Below are 19,949 nucleotides of genomic sequence, written 5' to 3'. Positions count from 1 at the left end.
TTGACTCCTTTCTTCCACCTGTGCAGCTTGTCAACTTGATCTTCAGAATTCCTTTAGTCTCACCTGTTCCTACCATTTTGACTTGACCCCTAGGGTCACCAACTTTGCCCAGGGGCAAGGTCTCTCGCTTGGATTTTTACAGTAGCCCAACTGGCTCTGCTTTTCACTTTGTCCCCTAACAGCCTATTCTTCACACCACAGACCAAATGATCCTTAAAATATAAAGCAGATCATGATACCTCACCATTTCAAGTAATTCTGTGTCTTCCTGTTTTAAAGTAACCATCAACATCTGTACAAAATCCTGCCTACAAGGCATTTTATGCTTATAAAATTATTTGTCTGTGTTCTATGGTATAAAATATATATGTACAATAAATAAATGTGAATTATATGTATGCATAATAAATAAATATATAAATGTGTATTATGCTGTATAAATATATATTTTTATGTCTAGTTATAGATCTAGAATTAATTTTCTAAATGGTGTAAGGTAGGGATCTATTTCCAAATGAAGAGGTGACTTTTCCAGCAGCATTTATTGGACAGAATGCCCTTTCCCAATGAAGGGATATTTTACCATGAACTGATTGGTCTCTTCCTGTGCAATCTGTATCTAAATGTTGAACGTAGCATAAAGAGCAAATAGATCATATAAAAAATGTTTGTGTTTGTAGAGATCTAATTTGGTTTTAAATATTCAATATATGTAAAAACAACTTAAAGTATAGTTGGGACTTAATTATAAAGAATTTTCTTTAAGTCCATTTATTTGATTATTTAGCAAATATAATTCTACTTAGGAGGCTGTGGCTTAAGTTGAAAAATTCAGTTATCAGCCAAAGTAAAAGTGAAAAACACATCTCTCAGCTCCTGGGCTACTGTTCTTGGCTTATTTTGGCATATTATGCTTTGCTGCTTAAAAGTGTCTAGAAAATTAGCACCACGATGCTTATCAAATCGGAAAGCACTGTTCGAATCCCCTCTGGAAGAAATCCTTGTTTGTGTAGACACTTTCACACGTGCTTGCCTCTCTTTTGGTGTTCCAGACCCCGGGCTTGTTTTTTTCTTTTCTAGATTTCTGCTTATCTCTCTGTCATCAATTGGCAAGTAGGAGTGGGCAGGCGACGGGCCTGCCCTTCATTCAACCAGTTGGGTTGTCAGCAGCAGCGCTGGTGGAGTTTGCTGCAGGAAAGGTGCCTGCGGAAGTTCTTTTCTTGTGGGGCTGGGGTGCAGTCAGTAGTGGAGCGCTTGCCTAGCAGGTGCAGGGCCCTGGGTTCAATTCCCAGCACTGAAGGAAGGCATCTTTTTCTTGGGGTGGGGGTTGCTAAAGCTTACGCTCTACCCCTGGGCTATACTCCTATGCTGTCATGTTGAAATTCTTGCCTAAAAGGAGCTGTGCAGAATTTTCAGTGGTTTTCATTGGATAAAAGACATCTCCTACTTGTTGTACTATGGGAAATTGAGGGTCTGCTGTAAGTCACAAAATGAATCCCTTCCAATTCTGTATCTAGAGAGACAAGTAAAAATCTAAATTATTGTCACTTGGAAGAATCCTTCTTTTTCTTCTGCTTGAACAGTATAAACCCTGCTTCTCCAGACACCTGGTTTTAGCAGCCAACAAATGGCACGGAGGTAACAATGGAACACTTTTGTCACTCCTAGATAGATTTTGCTCCAAGACAGATGATGGGAATATAATCCAAAATTGAGTCTCTTTCTTTAGGGCAGAAACAAAACAGAAAAAGGGACTACCATAAAGAAGCATTTGGCTACTGGTGAACCTTCTGATTTAAAGCTATATTATATCGCGTTGGATGGTTTTGTATCTATCAAGTCAGTGAACCTGAGCGATTGAACCCAGAGCTTAGTCAAAGTACCTGTTACCTTGCTCTGTGGCTTTAAGAGGTAGCCAGCTCTCCCTGGGCCAGCAGGTTCGTTTGCAGAGGTTTAATTAGATGGCAAAGACCCCTCCCAAGATAGAAAGTTGGTGACACATAAGAGAAACGCAACAAGCTATTTTTAGTTCAAAAGAAAAGAAAAAAGATTGATACCAGCCGATGACTTGGCGTGAGCTTTTTACTAAAATCCTCCTCCTCTTTCCAACTTCTGTTTTTACCAAGCCGTAAGCTAAAGACAGTTTGTCATACTTTGAACTTCCTGGCTTATGTTGATCTGAATCAATATGTTACTGTTACACATTTGAGTGGGAGCTGAGCTACACTTTATGAAAACTGCTCAGAAAACTAATAAAATCCTCACCACCCCACTTTCTGTGAGTATTGATAGTATCGAGAAAATTAAAAAAAGGCTTTGCCATTTCCAGGCAGTTGCTTTTCCAGCTTGATGGAAAATTAAGTGACATTGAACTTAATTCCCTTGCTTAAACATTAACCAAGAGATAGACCCATTCTTTTCCAAAGATTTAAGTGTTCATGTCAGCTTAACCAGAAGTACACAACTACCCAAAAGTCTTTTAAGAAATGTTGACTGTTCCCTAAAGTAAGAACTTCAGAAGACTCTGGAAAAGTCAGTTATATACACAGCAGCCTGGTGAGACAGGCCAGCATATCCTCCCTCATAGAGTGGGTCACTTGATGTGATCCATGGTGAATGCCCCAGGACCTTCAGAGCATTTAGAGAGTTCAGAGTTACAAGTATAAGGTGGCCACCAGATCCTGAGAGCTGGATGACACTCTTCCACTGGGCTTTCAAAGTAAGATGGGGAAGAGCTTATAAAAGGCTTCAAAAGATTGCAGGCATCTTTGGAAGACTGTTTCCAACCTCTCAAATGGCCATTGTCAAAAAACAAACAGTAGGATGGATTTGACCACATTGGAAGACACTGGAACCACAGACTGTGACCAGTGAGCCTTGAAAGCTGCCAAAGCAGAAAGGACCTTTTCAGAGTGACCCTGTCGCATGCGCGTCTGATGTGTAGGCTTTCCCAGCTGCATGAGTGGGGCGGGAGGCATGCATATCTTACCCTTCATTTCACGTTCAGTCTGTGAAGGAACAACAGCTTCCCGCCTGGGGAAGTCTTCACCAAGTTTATCAAGAGGCAGACAAGAGAAGCCCACCAGTGACCTGTTTGTAGTGCAAAATGAAAATTTCCTCTCTCTGGCACTCTTTTATGGTTGAATTCTGGCAGCCCTTTCTTTTAAAAATACTCATACTTGCTCAGTCAGTCTCAGCCTTCGATGGGCAGAATCAGATGAATTTTCATTTCAAACAAAACTTTCTCCACTCTCTGCTCTTGAAACCTACCCATCAGAGTCTTGAATCATTTGAACGTAATGAATCCTTTATTTCCTTCCTTCAGTTTGTAAACTTGCAGTCTGCAAGTGCTTTCTCGCTGGTGTGGATCCTCATTTGAAGATGCACTATCTCCCCAAGCCTGGTTCTGTGCTTTCTTTCCTTCTTCCTTCCTGACCCCCACCCCGCCAGTATTTTAGGGCACCCTATGTAGATAAGATGTGCTAAAGCTTCGTTCTGGTCATTAGCATGCTGTTTGAGGTCAGGAGATATACATTTGAGAAAGGCCAGGGATTTCCCCTGGCTCTCCACTAACTGCTTGAAGTGGCATTTTCGTTCTGACTTGATGTTTTGTTTTGTTCGGCTGCAGCATACTGGGGCATAAGAAAAGAACCTATCTGCACGCCTCCAAAGTAGTGCTGCTGCAGACCACCAGGAGCCAGTCAGAGGGGACCTCAGTCTGCACCGGGAAGCCTGAAACACTGATGATTTTCGGTAAGTTGTCAGAAGGCTTGAGGTTGCTTAGCCTTAAATTTCATCTGGCCGTGTAGTTTTGGTCTACCAGGACATCTTATTCAAGTGCATAGCTGTCTCTGTACGGTCCCAGCTACGAGTTATTCGAGATGATGTTGTTCTAGTGACTGAGAGTAAGACTGAATTCACTTGGTGTGCTTATTTCTGAAATTTGCATGATATTGAACTGAGGAGAATGCACTTGTGGTTTAAAAAAAAAAAAAGGCAAAAAGAAATAAAAAATTAGAAAAAAAAAAAAAAAAACCCACCCAAACAACAACAAAGGAACTACAGCTTGTAACTGAAAAGCATAAGGGATTGACTAATCAATCACAGAAGAGGAAATCGATTCCATCCTTCCTATGATGGAAACAAGTTAGCCTGTAATTGAGTTTTGGGATGGGCAAGGTGGGCGTCATTGGGAGTTTCCTGGTCTTGTTCAACAAGTGCTTATTGAGTAATGTTTTTTTAATGGTCTACAGTGTGATAATCCAATACCTGTATACGTGTGTAATGATCAAATCAGGTAATTAGCATTTCTATCTGCTTAAATATTTATCATTTCTTTGTGTTGAGAATCTTCTAACTCCTCTTTTCTAGTTCTTTATAAAATATATAATAAATTCTTGCAAACTGTAGACATGCTACTGTGCTGTAGAACACCAGAGCCTGTTTATTGAGGAACTCCTAGCTAAATGTGATCCCCTGAATGATAGTATTGGTCTGGGTTTGAAACTCAAATACTCCAAACTATAAGTAAATGATTTAAAAATCTACCAAAATATGGATTTATTTATATTTATACTTAAATATCCATCGAAATAATGTAGACTTCCAAGGACCTTGTATCAACCTCATCCACCTTGTTTCTTGGCAACTGAATCCTCAAATGGAAGTCCAGTTCATCTCTACCTAATCTGGTGACCTGGGAGAGCTCAGACTTGGCCTCGGAATGACTCACCTGTATGAGTGCTAGTTTCTGTCTCATTGATCTCCAGATTCTCTTGCAAATTTATAATTCAGTGCCCTGCAGTGAAATCACTTAAATAATTATACCCTTTGATTCTTGCCCAACCAAATTTCCTGAGTGCCCGTGGCAAGTCAGCATTTGCAGAGGGGCACACTGTACCAGCCAGTGTGGTGGCCAGGGGCCAACCCCTGGGGTTGTCCCTTCTCCCTACTGGCACCTATTTTGAGAGCCATTCTTTTGGTGAAGCAGGACTTTTCCGAGTCTGTGGTTAACAATTTATTCCCTTGCAGCATTGAAGAAAATGCGACACCATCTTTCATGAATACTACATGCAAATACGCAAGAGAGGCGTCTTTTGAATTAGCGTCTTTTCTTTTTCCCCAGAGGACCTGACTTCTTCCTTCTCTGCGCTTGCTCTCATGGGTCACTGATACCTATCTGCCAGTGCTTTCACCCTGGGGAGCCCCAAACATTTTTCACATGGAACAGAATTTAGTATTTTTCTTTCTTACCAAACATCTCCTTCCTGAAGCAGAGCTGTGAATACCACTTTCAGTGATGCTCAGCTGTCACTCTTGTTGGCAGCTGGCTGTCTGCCTCAGAGTGCTGCATTATTTGGGTTTCGTAACAGTGTTTCTCTCTTACAAATGTTAAATCATGAAGTGCAAGAAACCACATGAATGCAGCAGGGTGAAAATGCAAACGCGGTGTTTTCTGGAAATGCCAGTTTTAAGATTCTCCTGGCGAGAGCACCCTACCTGTCATCGTCACAGGAAGCCCCTGTTGGACCTGTTTGCTGGTGGTCTTCTTGCCAGGTCTTCAACCCCACTTACGCTGCATGGTATGGCCACCTTCTTGTGGTGCGTAAGAGGTTTGGTTAGCAGGATTGATTGCTCAGGCTGTCTGTATCCACATCCTGCCACCACGAAGCCTGGCTCTCCCTCCCAGGTCTTCCCCGAGTCCTCAGGACTTCACTAACTGGTTCCTCTTGGGGAACATCTATAACATTCAGAAGCCGAATCATACAAAAAGTTTTGCCACTCATTGGCTTCGTGGGTGTTTGCCATCTCCTCGTCTGGGCTGCACGCTGCCTCAGGACAGGAACCCAGTCACACCAGTGTTTCTCAAGGGTGGTCTAGGGTCAGCACCTCCTGTGACTGAAGCACCTGGATGTGGTTGTGAAAACTGTGGACTCAGCTACACCAGGTTTGGTGAATCACACTTTTGGGGGATGGAGAACCCAGAAACTCACCCCATGGAAGCTGAGGTTTGAGATGACTGTCTCATTCTGCGTCTTCTTCTTTGCCTCCTCACCCACAGCAAAGGGTCCGGGGCTGAGCACATGGTAGGTGCATACAGGATACAGCTGCCTGTTGATCCAAGTAGCATAAACCAGGAGGGTGGCATTGACTCTTTGGTTCCCTGACCTTTTAGGGATGGGAAGTCAGCATAGTCTTTGAACTTTCAGAAACCTGGTTTTGTCTAAATGTGAAAAGTATTCCCCACTAGGGAAGAGGCTGTTCGAGAAACCTTGCATTTGTGTCTCTTTCTCCTCAACCACTGCCTCCATCCCTTATCATCACAGTAGCACGTGACAAGATCTGGTACAGGCAGAAAAGCAGCTCAAGGGAGCTGGCCTGGAGCCACGGGATGGCAGAAAGATCTGAGGAAGGGAACAGTACTGCGGCAGACTAGAGGCTTCTTGCTTGGCTCCAAAGCCACACCTGCCGCCCTTGGCAGCTTATTCTGAATGGTATTTCTTTCAGCTGTTAGGACTCGCAGGTTGTTAGTTTTGGTGTCAGGAGAGCAACCCTTAGCTGAAAGGGATAAAATTAAGCTGCAGTGGACGCACATCAAAGCGCCCACAGAGGCGTGGTAGATTCAGGATTTGCATTCGATGTTAATAGACTGCACTGGTGACTGGACCCCTCAGCCCGCCTCCTTTTGCTTCTGTGAAGGCAAGTCCGGCCTTGGATGACCCAGAAGAGATTTGCAGGATGTGGCTGCTTCTGGTGCAACTCCTGAATGCCCTTGCCGGTGGTTCATCCCAGGGGCATCTGACAGTAAGTTCAAGTGGGAAATGAAACAAGGATTTGCAGAGGCCTCTCCAGCCTTCAAAGGAACAAGTGCCATCATCATGATACCCTCTAAGATAACCACTATTGAGTGACATAGGAAAAAAACAAACTCAGTTGCTTTTACTATCTCACAACATAGAACCCTTCTGAAGCACATTCTGGGGAGTCTCCCCTACCAACAAACGCACACACACACACTCCAAGCAGAGCAAACCATTCTCCTCTGGACACCAGCTGTGACCACCAGTTCTGACACTGTCTACCTGGGGATCATGTCAGGTACCCCAGCACTTAGGATGCCAGTGGCAGGCCCAAGCTTGTTTGCTTTTGATTCTGACTGATTACCTATACATTGGCATTCCTGTAACCTCCTCTCTGGCTTTGAATCAATTCGGAAAATGGCTTACTGGATTCAGGGGAACGCTGCACATATGTTTGCTGGGATGTTACGAAGGACACAGATGAACAATCAGATGAAGAGGTGTGTAGGGTGAGGAGGAAGGGGACAGCATGGAGCTTCTGCACCTTCGCCAGGAGGGCCACCTTATGGGACCCTTCTTGTGTTCAGCTATCCAAAAGTTCTCCAAGTTGCTCTTATGGGTATTTATGGAGGCTTCAGTAGGTAGACTTAAATGGTGGACTCTTTTGTCATTGTTGACCAGCTCAGTCTTCAGCCCCTCCCCTTCCCAGGAGGTTGGGGGAGGGAATGAAAAGCCCAGCACTTTAATCCTGCTGCCATCATCTCTCCAGTGACCATCCCCTATCTAGAAGTTATGGAGGGAACAGTGAGCGGGAAGCCAACAGTCAACCAGCATTCAAGACTCACTTTGGAGATCCCAAGGGTTTTAAGAGTGGTGTGCCAGGAAATGGTGATAGAGACCAAATTCACATTTCATAGTACCACAAATGACAAATGCATTAAAATTTTTTACAGCATTTATTTTTCTTTGAGTATTACTTAGTCACAGCTTTACTTGGAGAAATTGTGTTGATCCTGAATTTAGTTTGTGTGAAAAGGCACGTTCAACCACAATGTCAGACAAGTTTCTTGTCCCAGGTTGCTATGCAATTTGATTTTTCTTTTGGTGGTGGGGATGGTACCCAGGGCCTTGCACAATTTACAAAAGTGTCCTACCACTGAGCTACAGCTCCCAGGTCCCCATTCAGTTTTGACTTGAGGAGTTTGGGAAGAGGAAAAGTACAACTGGTGGATTCTTCTCATATTCTTTAGTTAAGTGAAGGGAAAAAAGAACGTGTGTTCCCAAAACAATGCTGTGAGTGCTGGGACCTAATATCAGCTTCCCAGAGCCCTCACGAGATGTTCTTCTGTGTGGCTTCTTTTTCCAGTGTGTGAGGATAGGGGCTGTTTTTGTGATGCAGGAGAGAAGCACACTGATTGTCAACTACAGAAGACAAAGGTACAGTTGTTTGCAGAAGTGCTTTTGAGACTTTGTTAAAACCTCAGTTGCAGGAATAACCAAGGACAAAATTAAAGACATATAATGTGCAGGATTTTAGCCAAATCAGCATTTCTGATTTGGGAGTCTTTAACCATGCTAGGAATATTTCTTTGTAAGAAGGCATGTTTTCTTGTGAGTGGGAAAAGAGAAAAATTGGTACTATAAGAACATTTGTCTGGTTAGAAACTATGCATTGTTTACTAGGAGGTAACCTTGAGATCTGCAGGATTTCCAAATTGCCACCCAAGTCCGGACACTGCTTTGAGAGAGCTGATGTGAGCATGAAGGGAGCCAGACCATTCACTGCACAGCAGACCATCTCTAGAAAGCTCCTGCAGTGCTGCGGCTTAGTTTGGTTCTCCATGTACCTAAGCCAATGTTCTGTACAGCAGCACCCCAAATGCCTTCTGTTCAGTGTGTTAGAACTCGCTCTTCTAGCTGATGCTATCACAGGCTAATAATTGCAGGAGTCCTTCAGAGAAGCAGTGCGGTTTGGTCTAGCTGTGAGTAAAACCACGCCCGTTCAGGAAATGCACTGGATTTCTTACAGCAGGCCTCGTGGGAACAGAGGGTGATTTACTTGGTAGGTCCCCTTCCTCAGTGACCATCTGAGTGCTTTGAAGGGAGGTCTTTGCTGTGCATCAAAAGAAAGGAGAATTAAACTGCCACAGCTGCACAAGGGAAACTCAAAGGGAAAGTGGTGTCCCCAAGCTGTTACTGCGCATGCTCCCCCTGCAGGCCTCTGACCGTGAGAGGTCATGGTTGGGTTTTCCATGGTTCCTGTCCTCCCAACTAACCTGCCTCCACAGAGTCCAAATCCAGTTACTTCCAACTTCCTTCCGTATGGCTCTGATGGGGAATGGAAATCCAGACCTAAACTTGAAATTATCTTGTTTCCTTTGCTGGGCTCCTTGTTTGCAGAGTAAGGGTCCCCAGCCCCCGTGGTTTCTTGATGCTGGACACACTCCTCTTCCTGTGCTTCATCCCTTGAGCATGTTAGGCAACCGCTCTTCCACGCTCTTGTCCTTGTGCTGATGAGGGCCTCAGCATCACCGCCTGGACCACAGCTTCTAAAAGGATGTTCTTGACCTTGGTCTCCTCTCCCAGCAGTCCACTTATTCTATTTTGAGAATTATCTTCTGAAAGAAAGGGTCTGATTCAGTTACTCTTACACTGCAAAACCTTGGTGGCTTCAGTGATTAAATTGCCCCCGGGGGTTAAATCCCCAGGACTAAAATAAATAAATAATAATAAAATAAATAAATAAAATTAATAAATAAATAATAAATGAATAAATGAATACTTTGAAAACGAAAATCCCTGGGTAGCACGTGGAAGCAAGGAAAAGTGTTTGTAATAGATTGTTAAATGTGAAATTTGTACTTTGAAATGGTGTATATACGTTGTTTACAGAGTCATGAGAAACTGTTCGTCTATCAAAGGCTAGAAGTAAATGCAAAAAAACTGAAGGTATTTTTAGTCTTAAGGTGGCTTGTGATTTTAAGAAAAATACTTGTTTGTATTTTTCATAGTGATGAAAGCACATGGTGGAGTGAAAGGAAGTGTTAGCCGGATGCTGTTAGCTTTCCCGTCCCTGTAAGGTAACACCTGCGCTTCATGAGATGACTTGCAGATCCCTAGGAACCCATCATGAGTGTCCCCTTTGAATCTCACCTCCTCTGGACTCCTTTCCCTCCCGCTGCCTCCATAAAGCATTTCTGTCCTTTATAAACATCCTGTGTCATTTCAGTACCATGAATTTCTCCATGTGGATTCTTCTGTGAGTAATTTTATTTCCATACCCCAGGAATCCTGCTCCTCCGTGGAGACTCATTGAAGTCTCCCCTTTCAGTGTTACCAGCATGGTAGTGCCGTGCTTTGTTTACATCTCTGTGGATTGTTTACCAGGACAGAGATTGGGTTGATTGTAGACCTTGTATTTCAAGTATTAAGTCCATTCCTGCTACTCTGGCTTAATAAATATTTACAGAAAGTAACAAGAAACCTACAAATTTCTTAATACCTTTCAAGGTAAGGTATTAGGTAAATTTGTTTTTCCAGAAAACTTGAGCACTAATTACTGTTTCAGAGAAACATTTTTTATGAAAGTCGTTGCGTGCAGCATCATCTCATTTAAACTAAACTATCCAAGTAAATCTTGGGCAGTAGAAAATTTTAACATCAGCAGAGGTCCTTCTGCTTCTCTGAAGCCCTACTTGTGAAGTTGCTAGAAATTGCTTTTTTAGCTGTTTTGTGTCATGCAGAATCACATAGGTCAAATCAGAATCCAAATTAATGGCACATGCAGTGCTGGCAACTTTATGTGAATAAGTGTTTTTTTTTTTTTTTTTCTTTCCTAAGGAAATTTAAAAAGTCAAGACTGGATAACATTAAAGGATTGATGTAACATTTTCAATTCTGAAAGGCTATTCTGCTCTAGGAATATGCTTGTTACTATTTTTTCATTTCTAAGAATTCTATTTGGCTAAAATACCAAAAAAGAAAAAAAAAAAAAGAAAAAAACTTGGCTTAAACAAATGAAAAGTCTTCTCCAAAATTAATTTTGGTTCTTCAAAAGTTCCTTTTCAGAACTAAGAGTAGCAAGTTTTCTAATATCACATGTCAAAAATGCCTTTAAAAAATCATCCTCACACTTGCAAACAAGGCAGGATAATATTTTTATATTAGAGGAAGGTTGTTTAATGCTGTATATTATTTTATAGTACGTAGTGTAAACATGTATATTATATATGAATACATATATATTTTGCTTTTTCCTATTAATGCTTTAATTTGCATCAATATCTTGAAATAGAGAATTTTAGTTTGAGATTTGCCACTTTTGTTTTTTTTTGCATGACACCCTTACCCAACCCTGAGGTTTTTTGTATATAAAATCATGACAAAAGTTGAACAGTCATTGGATAATTAAGAAATTAGTCAACAACATTTATTGATGGTGACTTAGAAAAATTACCACATCACGCTACAGTGTTTCCTATACGTTGACCCTTGCCCATTTTGCACAGTGAAGAGCCATAACAGGATTTCCTGCTTTCCTGTCTGGAGCCTTGGGTTCCATCAGACGCCCGCCCCTCCAGCCGCTAGATGAGTCAGGAGACTCACTGTGGCGGAGGTGAAAGGGCGCAGACTCGGGTTTACCTGCAGTTCTCTGGTGCCTGGTGCACGGGCTGCAGGCTGGTCCAGGTACCCCTGCTGATCATTGCCAGGAGTCTCTAACTGTCACCCTGTGACAGATGATACTTGCAAGCATCTTAAATGCCTAGTGACAAAACCTCGGGAAGGAAATAGATACTGCAGTTTTCATTGGGGCCTCAGTGTTTGCCAGCACAGTGGGTGCTTATCTTGAAGTGCCCTCTGCAGACTGTCTGCACAGTCAGCGTGGTGACGCTGTGACTGGAGCCTGTCTGGGGATAGTTGTTGTCAGAACAGGCAGAAGTGTCTGTGAGCGGGGGTGTGGCACATGCCCAGCCTGTGCAAGGCCCTGGGTTCCATCCCAGCACCCAAATAATAATAACAACAATAAAATAAAAGGATCCACGAGCAACAGGAGCTTCTGTTGGGAAGACAAGCAGGCGATTTTTCCAATTGTAAATCACCTGTATTCAGAATGAGGCACCTGAATGGATCCCAGAGTTTAATTTTCCAGCCTTATTGAGGTATAATTGACAAATAAAATTGTGTATATTTAAAGTGTACAATGTGACACACATGCACACATGCATGTCTGTGTTGTGAAATGTTTACTGCCATCAAGTTAACACATTCGTCACCTCACAGTTAGCTTTTTGTGTTTTTGGTGGTGAGAACAATTAAGATCCATCTGGTAATAAGTCAAGTGTGTAATACATTGTTATTAACTATAGTTACCGTGCTGTGTGTTTAGTCCCCAGAGTTTTAACATAGCCCTGATTACAACCATTGCAGACTTTTTTTTAAAGTAGCACATGAAAGATTGCCGTCAGGCTGTTGGGCAACAATATGATGTCACATTGAAGAGCGTAAGTTCTTGAGGCACGCTTGCTGAGTTTGAATACAAATCTACCACCACCAAATAGCTGTGTAATGCTGACCAAATTGTTTGACCTCCTTGGGTCTCAGTTTATCTACCCTGGAAACAGGAAAAAGTGAGATAGCACCTGCCAGGGTTGTAGAAACTACCTGAGTTAGTTTTCTAAGACTTTCCAGCAAGGAGAATCATTATCATCAGTCCATTTTCCAGCATGCGTTTTATTCCAGGGCCTTTCTTCAAACTTGGCTGAGGAATTTCTACCCAGTCAGGGAAGGTGAGACCTGTCGGTGTCAGTGAGGAAGGCCAACCTGCCGTGGGAGCACTGCTGGGCTCTGAAGAATGATCAGGGGTCCACCCGGAGAGAGGAGCAAGGCCTTCTAACTAAGAGGATACAGGCTGTGACATGCAGAGAAGGGAGAGGGTAGGACGTGTTCGAGGAAAGCTGCAGCCCAGTTTGGGGTCTGTGCAAAATGCAGAGGTGGAATAAAGAGAAATGTGGAGGAAAGATAGGGCAATTCAGTACTGTAGCTTCCCTTGGTATCCTGGGTGACTTGGTTCCTGAACATGAGTTCCCCCTGGACCCCACAATCTGCATTTAATCCGCTCATCCTTGTGTATACCTTCATTATCTCTAGATTACTTATAATACCTAACACAATGCAAATAGTTGGTATACCGTATTTTTTTAAGGAAATAGTGATAAGAAAATATGGTGTACTTGTTCAGAACAGATGCAGGTTTCTCTATCATCTATCTATCTATCTATCTATCTATCTGTCTATCTGTCTGTCTATCTTTGTACCAGGAATTGAACCAGAGGTACTTAACCACTGAGCCACATCCTCAGCCCTTTTTATTTTTTATTTTGAGACAGGGTCTCTCTAAGTTGCTTAGGGCCTTGCTAAGTTGCTGAGACTGTCTTTGAACTTGCGATGCTCTTGCCTCAGTTTCCTGAGCTTTTACTGGAATTGATGAATATGACCCAGCTCAAAGTGGGTAAAACAAGGATTCCATCCCCAACCTCCGGGCTGGAGGCATGGCTTGGTGGAAGAGTGCTTGTCTAGCATGCACGAGGCTGTTGGTCCCATCCCCAACCCTGAAAAAAAAAATCTGCCCCCCAGTCTGTATTATGCCATCCCCATACTTCTACTGAAGCACTGCTGTTTCCCAGTCTCCACGGGTTACTTCTTCCACTGACTCAAGTCCACTTTGCTAAGTAAGCACCCTGTTGCTTTCAAGGAAACTAAAGCCCCACAAGGACCTAATCTACTTTACAGAGGCTGATGGGAAAGAAATCATTTTCAGCTGTCCTCAGGACCAGCATTCTTCCAAATGACTCTGCTGGCAGGTGGCCCTTTGTAGAAACCCATCAAATTAGCCACTCATAAGAGCCCGGCATCCTGAGGTAAGCGGGCCTCCAAAGTGAACTTGCCCATCACAGTAAATAGAATTTGAGAGTGAGTCCATAGTAGGAACCCTAGATATTTAAGGCAAGCATTTTGCTTCTGATCGAGCCCAAGTTTATTATAATACTGCAAGACACCTAGCAACAGGTGGAGCAGTGTTTGCTTCCAAGGGCTGCCTGGAATTTGGAATGACATTTCATGAAAGGGGAAGTTCAATTCCAGCTACCAAAGGTCATGGCTAGTGAATCCACTGACAGGCGTTATGTAAATTCTTCCCAAATCGGTATTTATTAACTTGACAAATTTTGAAGTAGTTAATCTGCCCTGTGACATTGGTCTACTGTAAAATTCTCTAAAATATCAAATCCACTTAATGCATATAAGTCAGGAGTGGTAAATATTTGGCCCCCTTACTGGTGCCAGTTTTCAGAGGCTTAGCTCACCTGCAGCTGTGCCCAGTCTGTAGCAATGGTCATGGGGACCTCTGCTTCCCTGGTGAATGACATTAGGGTTATCCCTGACCTTGCCTGGTACTGCTTTTATCCTTTTGGGAGGGTCAGTGAGCCAACAGCACTCAGTCTCACAGAGCCAGCTGTCAGTCAGACACCCCACTTGGAAAATGTTCTTAATGTAGATCTTTAAAATACATATGTATATATTCATATTTCCAAGGGGTAAATATATAGTTGTCCCTTGGTATCTGTGGGAGATTGGTTCCAGGACCCCTCCAAGGAAACCATAATTCCTTCATGCTTAAGTCCCTTACATAAAATGATGTGCTATCTGTGTAGAACTATGCACAGCATCTCAAATGCTTTAAGTCACCTCTAGCTCAGTACTGAAGCCTACTACAATGCTGACCCTACATAAATAACTGGTATCCCATATTGTTTATGGAATGATGATAAAGAAAAAACTCTGTGCAGGTGCACATTTTTTTAGCACATGTTCTGTGTGCTGTTGGTTGACTGTGTAGATGCAGAACCTATGGATGAGGAGGACCAACTGTATGCATGTGTGTGTATACATCTTATGATAGATGCATGTGCAATTCAGTGGCATTATGTACATTCCCAGGGTTGTGCATCTACTATCTAGTTCTAGAACTTTCTCATCATCCCAAAGAGAAGCTCAGCACCCATTGAATATTAACTCCCCACTCCTCCCTCCCAGCCCTAGTGACCTCTGTTTTCTCTCTGAATTTGCCTATTTTACATATCACTTGGTATCTCATATAATATTTGTCCTTTCATGTTGGGTTCTTAATGTTTAATACAGCGTTTCAAATGTGTTATCATTTGTCATCAATACTTTATTGTATTGACAGTTATTGATAAGGTATAATTCTCATTCTAAGAAACTGTACTCTGTTAGAATATAGGTAAAGATCAAACGCCTTCTGCCACCCTTCAGGTTCCCCTCTGGGGGTGATGGCCCCTCGTTTAGGCTTTAGTTCCTGTATGGTCTGAATTCCTTGCAGAATTTCCTCTGGCAGGCTCACATTTCTGTACCACCTGCCAGGAAGACTTTGGAATTTTGTAGATACCATCTTTGGAATGATGTAAATTTACTCTTCTTCCTGTTCATTTTAAAATTGATCCTTCTGTCTCCCTGCTTCCGTCCAATGACAGGCGGGTGGGATGAGATGCCTATTGTTGGAAAATTGGAGAATCATAGCCCTGCACTGGGATATTACTCAAAGCCGAATCTTCCTTTCTGCACAGAAGCTGAAGCATTGTAATTTTACCACAGCAAAAGAACTGTAGTAGAGGTGAACATAATTCGTCTTCTATTTACATCTTTAATGAGTCACAATTAAAAGTAGTGAGTTGGCGTGTCAGAGTGAATGTGTTATTTTCAGATTTCTATGATAGCACTTGCTGTGGTTGGTTCTACCTTTCATGGGCACCCAAAGCTCCAGAAGCCCCAAGAAAGCAAGCCCGGAGAGTCTAAGCTGCTTCCCGAGAGCTAATGGGATAGACGTAGCTTTGTGCGGTACTAAGGTGGAGACCGGCCTCAGATCCCAGAAGCCCCTTGAATCCTCTTGAACACATGTCATTTTCTTTTGGTAAAAGAATAGTATGGATTGATTTGAACTTGAGGTGCACAGAGTTTTTCCTTTCTTCTCCTTTCTGGAGCCACAGTCAAGGTGTTCTTGGGCATTTTCCCCGCACTGGTTTCGCCATGTGGGGTGCAGACACAGGACGCCCTATTGGGAAGGGCCTGCTTCTCTACCTTGACAGGATTCAGGGCACGGTCCCCCTCCCCACTGCTTCTGGATTTCGTTGCATCCTGTGACTTCCTGCACTTGGTGCTAAGCTGGAGTCCTCGCTCAGGAACCTGCAGGCAGGTTTCCACAAACTACACATGGCTGCGGAGTAGATGACAGTGGCCCACAGGTTTTGCTGGCAAGGTAATAAAGCCATGTACTGGAATTCCTGTCACAGCTCATCTGAAACATAACGTGAAAACATTTCTATTTAGCTGTTTGAACTCAGTGAACGTGCGCACTGATGTGCTTTCAATATGTCGTCAGTGAAGAAATCAGTGATGATATGTCCAGGTCCTGGCCATTTACAGGCATCAAAGCAGAACTGTGCACATGTTATGGACCAGGAAGGTCGATATTGAAGCTAGTGAGGCCTGAAGAGTTTCAGGCCCTGGGCCTAATTTTATATTGCTAATTTTGTGAATTCTTTTTTTTTTTTGACTTCCCCCAAATCATTCCCCTACCCAGCTTAAGCTCGAGACCCCATCAGCTGAACCCACTACTGGCGATGTCTGTGGCTAAGCTGTGCCTGTGCCCATGTTCACTAAATACGTAATTTCTCTCATACTAGTACGTGAAACTTCAACAAATCTGCCAGTTTACAGAATGGGAAAGGGTTGGGTGGAGCCTACCTCTGCAAGTTGCTTACAAGGAAATGTATATCTTGGACGTTTAGCAAATAATAATATCATGTGTAACTGATAGTGACTGTGTCCTAAATCTTCCAAACCGATGACTCACAGTAGTGATTCACATGTTCCTGGGAACCCGCCCCCCCCACCCGCCACCTGACTTGCCATTTGCCTGGAGTATATTGGACTCACTTAGGAGTTGCATAAAAATGAATGAACTACATTAGCTTGTCTTGTCTCATGCCACCTCAAGAAAAATTAGCTTAATGTCTATTTTGTGAGACTTTTTTTTTTCTAGCTCAACATGGTTATTTTCAGGTAATTTCCCTGCTAAGAACCCACTTGTCACCAGTAACTGGTTTGAGAACGGCTCTTGATTTCTAGTGTGTCAAATGGGTTTCTTTCTTTCTTGTTTAGAGATTGTTCCTTGTCTGCTGTTTGGTGTAAAAGCTCATGTAGTTGAGGTTATTTTTTAAAAACACACCTGGTGTTAAAGCCATGGTGCTTCCTACACAAACAGCATTGTTACAACCTGGGAAGAAAAGACCCCAGGAAAATATAACCCATTTCAAAAAGGAATCAAGTTATTTGTCTATAAAACAAGGTTCTGAATTAATCCGTGATACCATTGATGAGGCATTTAAATTTCATGTTGGTGAGTAATCTAAGGAGGTGTGCACGATGTCACAGACAGAGATGAGCTTATGTGGGCAGCAGGTCCCCATGCATGATGTGGAGCAGGTGACTGCAGAGCACAGGGTGGCCGTGTGTTCTGTCCCACCGGGCGGTCCTGTGCTTACTGACTTACTGACTTAGCAGCCACATGAAGAGCTGGGAAGGGAGGGAGGCAGGCAGGCAGGGTGGTGCAGAATTGGAGGCCTGATTACTTTGGCAGGAAGGAGGTCTAGGTTTCAGTTCCTTCTGGGCCACTGATTTGGTGACCTTGGGAAGGTTACTGATCTCTGGAATCTCACTTTCCTTCCTTGTAAGAGGAAGGCAGACCCTAGATAATCCTCGGAGGTTCTCTGCAAGTGACGACGTTCTGTGTGTCTGAGGAGCAAGGGACACCAGACTAACGTGGGACAGGAAAACAGGAAGAGGGATACAGAGCATGCGCAAGCAGGAAAGCAGATGGTGGTCAGGAGCACAAAGTGGAGATGCCTCCAGGGTACATTCAGGTGGCAGGCAAGTGACTTAAGGGAGGGGTTGCACCGGCCCACTGAAAACATCCAGCAAGGAGCCTTATTTCCTTTGCATGGACTGCGCTCCTCATCTTTCCCCAGCACCGTGAGCTTGGCTCTTGCTGGGCTCTGCTTTGTTGGCTTTCCTGCCCTGCCACCCTACCTGCTCACCCTTCCTTCTCCCTGCTCACCCATCTCTTCAAGATGTTTCTGGAGGCCTACGGCACAGTAGATATTCCTTCCGAAGCCCTGTTGAAGTGATTTCTCTGCAGCTTCAGATGTATTTGTTTATCTTGTCACTGTTATGTCTGAAGAATCAGATCTAGTTGTGTTTAGCTTTTGCCTGAGCTCCTGCTTCACACGGGAGCTTTTGTGATCAGCAACCAGCAGCAGAGTTTCCGCGGGAACCACCTGAGCCCTTGCCAAGTTGCTACTTTGTTGTTTAGTTAGCGCCATTGAACCTCCGTCAAACCCTTAGTCTCTGGGCAGTGCGTAAGGAGAGCCCTGCATCTCGAGAGCTTAATAATCCAGTGGTGGAGACTAGTGCAAATGTAAATACCAGTGTCAAGATAATAATGTTAATACCAATGGCAGTGAAAGCAGTAGGCATTTCCTGAGTGCTTGCTGTGTACCCAAGTCCCATGCTGAGCCCTTCCTATGCTATGAATGTCACACACACACACACACACACACACACACACACACACACAATTTAGTTCTCATGCCAACTCCATGAGACAGGGTTTATCCTTAACCCCCTGGTACAAGTGAGGAAACTGAGGCCCGGAAGGATGGGATCTGTCCAAGGTTACACATGAGGATTAACTTTTCCGTGTCAGAGGAATTCACATGAGCGTCAAGTAAGTGCTAAATCTGTTCGATGCCAGGACCGGTAGGTTTGGATGGGATTAAGGGAATCGTAACTGTGTAACTGTGAATCGTAACTGTGTGAAGAAGACAACAGGGCACTTCAGGCAGGAGCAAATTGCTGCGAGGAGGAAACACGAGAAGCCCCGCAGCTCCTGGGTGTGTCCTGCCGAGCTCGGTGCTTCCCCTTCTGCTGCAGCCAGGTAACAGCGGGGGACGAGGGATGGGGGCTCTGTTGGCTGCAGAGCGGCCTTGCTGTAATTAGCAGCAGGTCAGCAGCTCATAAAGTCTCCCTGGAGCGTAAAGTCACATTTCTAACAGAAAAGTGTTAGTCTGCAAAGCAAATCAGGTACAGGCATCAGTGTCCCGCCCGCCGGGGAGCCTGCTCCTGGGCTGCCTCACCAAGTGACATGAGTGTCACACCCTTGCTGCAGCTGCCACCATCTTGGCTTTACTTCCTGCTAATTAGCTCTGAGTATTGGGTCTGTCGTCACTTGCAGCTACTCAGGACGTATTTTGCTCCAACCCCTCAGACAGCTCGGGGGTCTCGCCTGGTCCACCTCCACACCAGGCGCTCTGGCGAGGCAGGTGCCTCCGGGAATAGGGGCAGCGGGTCTGTTGGCAGAGAGTGTGGGAGCCCTGGGCTGCAGATGGCAGGCCTTGCTGGAGGCTTGAACTTGGGCTAGAACTAGAAGCAAACTGGGGAGACCAGGGTTTGTGGGTGCATGGTGGAAAAGAGTCAGATGAGGAGTCGAGCGGGTAGCGGGATCCGTTCCTTTCAAGGGCTTTTCCTTCCCCAACTGGAAAAGAAAAGCAAAACAACAACAAAAAGTGTTGGGAGTGATTTCTCCAGGCCTGTCAATGGCTGGATTGTTTGTCTAATTAATTAATTAACTAATGAATCACTTTGTCTCTAACCCTCTTTGTTTGGAAAAATTTCATGGCAGTGCCTTCAATCTGTAAACGTACCCACCAGGAGAAACTTAGGAAGTAAACAAGTGAGCCTGTCCCTTTTGAAATATTTTTTAATATTTATTTTTAATAATTGTTATATTAAATTATATTTATATATAAATTATATTAATTTTTAATATTTTTAATAACAACATGCCTATCAAAAACATATTCTAAAAGCAAGTACCAAATTGCGTTTACACATTTAAATGGTTTTCGCATTTAAAAAATGGGTTTTTCCTTTAAACTTCCCATTGTCTAGCAATTTCTCGTTTTCTGGTTTCTGCAGAGGTTGGTGTTTGTGAAACTCTGCTGCTGGCGTGGTGGC

At 43.7% G+C, this 19,949-nt stretch overlaps 1 protein-coding gene across 5 annotated transcripts in view; it reads left to right on the top strand.

Annotated features, from left to right (window-relative positions):
- The window catches only part of Atxn1 (ataxin 1), a 377,602-nt gene that overhangs the window by 89,271 nt on the left and 268,382 nt on the right, over window positions 1–19,949 (top strand). For all 5 annotated transcript variants that reach the window (XM_047557706.1, XM_047557703.1, XM_047557702.1 and 2 more), the window contains exon 3: window positions 3,629–3,753. The gene's annotated coding sequence lies outside the window, so the exon portion shown is untranslated. The remainder of the gene's footprint in view (window positions 1–3,628; window positions 3,754–19,949) is intronic.

Source organism: Sciurus carolinensis, chromosome 7, assembly GCF_902686445.1.
Source record: "Sciurus carolinensis chromosome 7, mSciCar1.2, whole genome shotgun sequence".
Lineage (NCBI taxonomy): Eukaryota > Metazoa > Chordata > Mammalia > Rodentia > Sciuridae > Sciurus > Sciurus carolinensis.
Note: the sequence above shows the minus strand (reverse complement) of the source record. Positions and strands in the feature narration are given on the sequence as shown.